This window comes from Montipora capricornis, chromosome 3 (assembly GCF_036669925.1).
Source record: "Montipora capricornis isolate CH-2021 chromosome 3, ASM3666992v2, whole genome shotgun sequence".
Lineage (NCBI taxonomy): Eukaryota > Metazoa > Cnidaria > Anthozoa > Scleractinia > Acroporidae > Montipora > Montipora capricornis.
The window spans coordinates 36,560,037-36,567,536 of record NC_090885.1 but is presented as its reverse complement, the minus strand read 5'-3'; positions in this window follow the sequence as shown (position 1 = coordinate 36,567,536).

Here is a 7,500-nt window from a genome sequence, read left to right as displayed (position 1 = left end):
CATGCACCAAGGTGTTTCGAATAAATCTCTGTTGGAGTAATTGTCATTTCAGAACTGTCTGCTTATGTCTATGCCGGTTCTGAGCCTGTATTATTTTGATCAACTTGACAGGCTTGTATTTTTATGACAGATCGCGGTCTGATTAAATTGATTTCTTAACACATTTTTTGCGAAGAGGCGTCAAGGAATTTCATTCCCACTGTTAAGCTACGAGTCGAATAAACTAGAACCCCTGCCGATGTTCTACGGTTTAACCGTAGAACATCGGCAGGGGTCCACGATTTCAGATTCCTATGAATCTCGTAGTGTAATGACTTACCTAATGCCTCAGAATCACTTACGTTTCACCTATTTGCTGATGATACAAATATATACTGTCCATGCAAGAATCTTGAACTTAACCTAAATCATGAGCTCATTGCAGTTGCTAATTGGATGAAATCCAACCTATTGTAAAAACTATTTTCATTCTCTTTCACTCTAAAAAACTGAAATCTTATAAGACTTTCAATCTGAAAATTAATGGTGTAAATATGCAGCAAGTACCTACAGTTAAATGTCTTGGTGTTACTTTTGATGCTTGATCCAACCGTTGGAAAAGTCACATTGATGAGCTTTGTCTGAAACTGTCAAAAACTGTAAGAATCGTCTCAAAATTGAGGTCCTATGTTAATATTGATGTATTAAAAATGCTTTATAATTCTCTAATTCATCTTTTTTTTTACTTACGGTGTCCATGTTACTCAACCTACCTAAATCCTTAGCTTTGACCACTTTTCTAACTTTACGTACATAATATTCTGTGTAAGTTAAATAAAATTGAATTGTCTAAGTGATTCTAATTGAGGGAGCTTACTTCTTACTAATGCTTAACTGAGAATTCGTTTCTTTTTATTTATGTTTTGACAGTTATCAGATTTTACAGTCACTCAGAGAATTATTCCCATTTCTTGCCGGTCAGTCGTGAGGCCTCCAGATTTTTTGTCCGAGAGTTCAGTTTATTGTTTGGGAACCACAATTTAACTACTAATTATAAGGCCCACTACTGATGACAGGGATAAAGGTCAAACCGAGTAATTGCATGGTGTGCCTATCATCAAGGCCAAATTTTCCTGTTTCAATTTTTGTCCCTGTTCTCCTGTACTATTATTTCCTTCATTTATGATGGAAATTAGTTAAACAAAATTAAGGAACATGCGCTACGAAAGGGACTGAAATTGAAGTATTTGTGGGGTACGCTAACTCCTAGAGACACTGAAGACTAGCTGAGCTCCACATTTTAAGACCACATATTTAATGTTTACTTCGTGAAAGCGTTCTCCGCAATACAATTAAAACGAAACAAAACAGAGTCACAGTTGCACGAACCAACGTTGATCGTCACGCAGTCACGCGACGTTCTCATTTGCTTGTTTTCGCAAAATTGTTGTCAATGTTGTTGTGTTTTTAATCGTGAAATTAGATTGGGTCCCTTGACGTCCCAATAGAATTGGCTAGCAAGTTCCTGTGAGAGTCTGATTTTACTACAAACCGTTTGTAGTAAAGTTAAGACGACAGCATTGACGAAAGGACGAACAAGCAAGCAAGCGAGAACGTTGCGTGAAGACTGTCGTGGAACTGTGATTCCGTTTTGTTTTTTTTTTTTGTTTATGAAGTAAACATTACAATACGATTTTAAAGTATGGAGGTCAGCGAGTCTTCAGTGTCTCTACCCTGGTCCCAGAGATTTTTCTTGAGCCGCGAGAGAGCCACGAAGCAGCAAAGACGAGTCGCAAAGCGGGAAGAAGAGAAAACCTCTGGTTACCTTGGACTTGAATCTCATTTTCACGCAGACGCCAGCTGTCAAACGCGTCAAATTGATAATTATAAAAGGGACCAATAGCAACTTAGCAACCACGCGTCCTCTCGGTATTGCCAATCAAACGAATCAATCATATTGAATTGGGTGTTTGTAAAAATATCAACCAACCCGAGCCTGAGATCCTGACCCTGGCGTCTGCATGAAAGTGAGATTCAAGTCCAAGGTAACCAGAGGTTTTTCTCTTCTCGCTGCTTCGGGACTCGTCTTCGCCGCTCTCTCGGGGCTCAAGCAAAACCTCTGGTACCAGGGCACAGTTTCTCTGGCAGTTGGCGTAGATTTCATAAACTCCAATTTCAGCTGGAAATTTTCTTAAAATTTCGAAAAACGAACTCTAATTTTCAGAAAGACAAACGCAGGTGCTCGCAAAAACCAACTTCGATTTTAAAACACAGCAACCTAGTCCGATTCAGGACAAAAAACTAAGATGTCCCTTAAGAGCTTTCATAGCTTCCGTAGGCTCCTTAATTTTTTGACTAATTTCCACCGTAAATGAAGGACAGATGTCGGTCATTCGAAACTAACAGTACTGGAGAATAACGACAAAAATTGAAACAAAAAAAATTGGAGAAAAAAGCCACCCGGACCCTGACTCCGGCCTCGGCCCCAGCCCCAGCCCCGGCCCTGCGTTTTGGCTACCGCCATCATCAAGACAACAAAACACAAAATGAGTTATTACATATTTCGGTATTGCTCCTCACCATCATGCATCAAAGGGTGTTAATTAGCAATCATGCATACACGAAAAACGAAGCGAAAGAATACTCGCGAGAAAAGGTAAAGTTATCTGCTGCTTCTTAAGGCAAATGCACATGCTCAGCGAAGGTGCAGGACTCTTGGTGTTGTAAGCTTTTTTTCTATAATAGAACAAAATTATAACCACGTCCTTAAACGGTGGCATTAATTCAAACTTCCTGTGAGAAATTTCGTCCATGCATTTTGTTCCTTGAAATTGAATGATCTGGAAATAAATGTGTAGCAGAAACTCACTAATTACTATCCCCCGGTTTGAAGATGGTATGGATCAAAATATTCCGTTTCCGTATTTTGGTGTCTGAGTAATGGACACGAAAATCAAAAGCCTTTTCTGAAATAAGACCTTCTCAGCTAACCATAAATTATTTAAAATATATTTATGATATCGCTAATCACTTCTACGCTTTTGTCATGCCAAGGTCGAGGACCAGCCTGGAAAGCGCTTCTTCTTCAAAGGGCCACCTGGTCCTCCTGGAAAACCAGGGCACAACGGAAGGCCTGGGCCCAGGGGATATACAGGGCCACCAGGCCCGCCCGGAGCACAGGCCCTTTAGGAGATCTGCAGAAAAACTGGAAACAGTGCGAGTGGTTCCTTAACAACAACTACGGGGTTGATACGGACAAGGAACAGATAGTGGTAAGGAGAAGAAAATCAAAAAATAAATCTACTTAAAATGCATGTTACTCCAAACCAGTCGGATTTCTCATAATGCTTTAAAAAATGCACGAAGATATGCATGAAGATATTCTAGATATGAACCTAGCGATATTGACAAAAAAGAACGTTGTAATAGCGGAACGTTTCGGGCTGCAAAAACTGAATAGACCTTTTCACCGTTTCTGACGCCCTCTTGATTGAAGGGCAAACACTGCAAAATTACAGTAAATGTATAGGGAAAGTTGTTCCGAATCTAATTAACAATTATTCCACGAGCGCGCCTCGGATGGGAGAAGATAGATCTCCTAACAAATGAGAATGGAATAATCGTTTTATTATTAAACTACCACGAAATATTGTTAAATTTTGCTGATTTTTTTTGCAAGAAACGACGGGAAACGAAGACAACTGACTAAATATGCCGACAATAATATAATGGCGTTCGCAGCAATTGTAGGCATAACTCTGTACACATGTATGTATCGGTATCAGTGTATTCTTCAAAGAAACTTTACGGAGCAAAAGAAAAAAAACTATGAAAACGATGTTAAAACTGGTATTTAAGTTACCAAACTGCTCTTTAGCACAGGATGAAATAATCCATGGATTAGCTGACGCCACGTAAACTCACAATTAAGCTTCACGTTCACAGTCAACGCAAGACGGCAAACGCCAGGCTGTTATTTATCTCTAAACAGAGAAACGTCTCTAACTTGAACTCATTTTTCTCTTTTTGGTGTTTGCTCGATAGCTGTGGCCGACAGGCGGGATATAAGCTTAAAGCGAAGAAGTTTCATTGTTTTTTGACAAAGAGAAAATTCCAGCCTGGCGTTTGCCATTTTCCATAAACGCGATGGTAGATTTCTCTTTATAGTAACAACACCAACAACATAACCTAAATGGCAAAGTTTTAAACGCGTTATGAATGAAACTTTACCAAAGATCCATTTACGAAGGAAACATACTAAGTAGTGAAAGTATGTAGTCGATCAATGGTGAAAAATGCTGTTAAACCGAAAAAGTTTTAAAACTAGAACAACTGGTCAACAATAACACACAACAAACTTTGAATTCAACTTTGCCTGCAGCAGGATCGGAAAAATTCAAACTTACTTGATTTTGCTGGAGAAAATGCTTTCAAATCCATTGTTAACTGCACTTTCCTCTAAGAGAGACTATTTGCGGGCAACAGATTGTACAAAAATCTCAATTTTTCTTTTCCGCTCTGACCAGTTGAGTGATCTAGTTTTGGCTTTGCCGGCGGAATTTTGGCGTGAGCGGGCAAGATTGAACATTTCTGCCCGCTTCCGGAACCAATCAAATCGCAGGATTCGAAGATATTCCCTCGCTCACGCTCTTAGGGTGCTTTCGATTGGGAAATCCGGATTTAGATCTTCAAATCCGGATCTTCGGATTTCCAATTGAACACAAAATCCGAAAACGATTTTGTAAATCCTTACCCAACATGGATTTTAATTAACAAAATCCGCAACGAAATCCGTTTTCGGATTTTGCAGTCGATTGGTATTCCGAAGATCTGGATTTTAAGATCTAAAATCCCGATTTCCCAATCGAAAGCACCCTTAGAAAATTAAATAAAACATATTCCATACCTGATTAAAGTTTAGAATTGCGCCATCGTTCACTTGGCGTTCTTGCAGTACATTAAAACATACAGCCTTGAAAATTAAGCTCCACAAGGAGTTGTGCAAGATTTTAAAGAACCTGTAACATCCTCTTGTTTTTTAGTCCTGCGATTTTAAGAAGCACAATCATAACACATATTTGAAAGTCGAGTTCAATGGCGACTACAGAGTCGCTTACTGCCGGAATTGCTGCACCCGCTGGTATTTCACCTTCAACGGTGTGGAATGCAAACCCGGCCCCATTGAAGGGAACATCTACATTGCTGACAACGGCGACGAGATATATCCCAGCATACACACGGTGAACTACTTTGGAGGGTATTGCAAGGGAATTGGCAAAGGAACCGTAAAAATAGGATTGAATGTAGGCGATTGCGGAATCTCCAGCTTAACACTCGGTAATGCTTGGACCGGATAGAACTCCCCGACCCGCATCATGATCGAGGAAGTCCAGCCATCTCAGTAATAGCGGCAGTCGACATTTTCAGAGGAACACGGCCCAAAACGTTCTTTTGCTTTGCTGTTATCTAACATCATGTAGAAACAAGAATCTTGCTTGCTGTAGTCTGACAAAACAGAACAATGATTAAATAAGCAGTTTTGATTGTAGAGCGGTAATCTTAAGTGTTAAGTATGGTAACGACTTTCTTTGGTTTTTCGTGAGTTAACTATAATATGTTATAATATTTGTTGTTCCCTTTCTCTCGAAGTCATTTAACAATTGAACTCAAAATGCGCTGACGAAACGTGTCACACAAGTAACGAATCCGGAGGAATAGTGGACAATATCGGGGGTCCGCATCCATACTGGGAAACATGGATGAAACGCCCGAGATCTCCGGGGATGGGGGGTATACATTTTATTACTATTTATAGCGTATTTCGTGGGGTTTTTTCAATAACATGGCGTTAATCCACTTTTTAACGTGACGAGGGCGCAGGTGACAGTTGAGGGACTGACCCTCCTTTCCGGATGTAGCGTGCGAATACTGCCGCCTCTCGTCGCTGACTGTCGCTAAGCGACTTTCGCGAGACGTCGCCCAGCGGCGTTGAGCGACGGGAGGCGGTTGTATCCGCAGGCTATTCCGGATCGAATTGGAATTTACAAATTTTGTCTTTTTGGGAGGGGGTAAATCGGGGTACCCGGGGAAAAACCGTTGGAGCAAGGACAAGAACCAAGAACAAACTTAGCCCACTTATCATGCGGAGTCCGGGAATCGAACGCAGGCCATATTGGTGGGAGATGAGCGCTCTCACTACTCCGCCATCCTTGCTCACCCATGGTACACAACCTGTTATAAAATGGCGTGTATCATTCCTCTGTGCTACTTTAAGCCTTAATTTGAAAGGGAAAAAAGGTCCAGTTCGTTGAAGTACCGTATATTCTTAACACGGGAACGGCTGGTTAAATAATTAACAGAAAAGAAACGCATCCACGAGAAGTGGAAGAACAATCGTGCTCAGTGAACCCTCAAATTATGGAATAAGTGGAAAAATTATCGCTCCAAGTGAGGGTAACATTTGTACAAAAAGGGAATGCTGACACCACAGAGAATGCTGTGTCAAGTAGGATTTTTAAAGCTACTTTCCGTTAGATCGGAATTGCGCCCAAATTGAAGAAGAACAAATTGCTTAAATGGTGTGCGCAACTTGAACTCGAAGACTTGTGATGAGAATCTGAATAATTTCACCAATAATAGGAGAACAAACGTGAGATCAAGACTTTTAACTTCACTGGTGGCTCAGAAAAGAGCAGCTTTGAATGGCCCCAAATAGAGCCGTGTATTTTGAATTTTTTTTTGCGAGAGGTGCTAAACCCCGGGGAGGGGAGGGATGCTCGTCGGGAACTTCAAATTAAACCCTAAAGGAGACCAATCTGGGCGTAGCTCAAGCTGCACGTGACCACTAAAAAATACCATTGTAAAACAGTCCTAAAAATGAGAGTTAAAGGAAATTTCATTGCATACTCTCATCTTTTTGTAGCTTTTGAAAGCATTGTCATAAATCGTCGCATGCCATGCTCCCTAAGCGATACCTGTTTAATTATTTACTTTCCACCCCAAACATCCATGGAGATACCAAAATCGGTGATTTAAACCACTAAACGAGACAACGAGCATCCCCGTCAGTTTGGCATGGGAGTCCCCCCCTTCCCCCCTGGGTATACCACTGATGACGAGGTTGATAAATACATATCTCAAGTCATGGACGCCCCAAAGGCGATTTTGATATAGTTGTTTAAAGTAAAAAACAAAACAAAACAGCAGTAGACTAGCAACCTTTGTGGCATGATTATGGTGCTGCAGCAAGAATCCCCTTACAGGAAGGGGTTTCTCTTTACTAACTGAAATGATCTCTAGTAAAGCGGGTAAGTGAAGGGAAAATACTGTGTGTGTGTGGATGGTGAGTTGAGGGAAATCATAGTATAAACTAAGGGCTAGTCTGTTAAATGAAGAAGGGAAATTTACAAAGTAAAATCTCAACCTCACAGTGGGCTTAGTAAACAGAACAAACTGTGTAAAAATAAAAAAAAGTTAATACCAAAACCAGCCTGGGTTACAACAAAGTAAAATGAAAAAAGA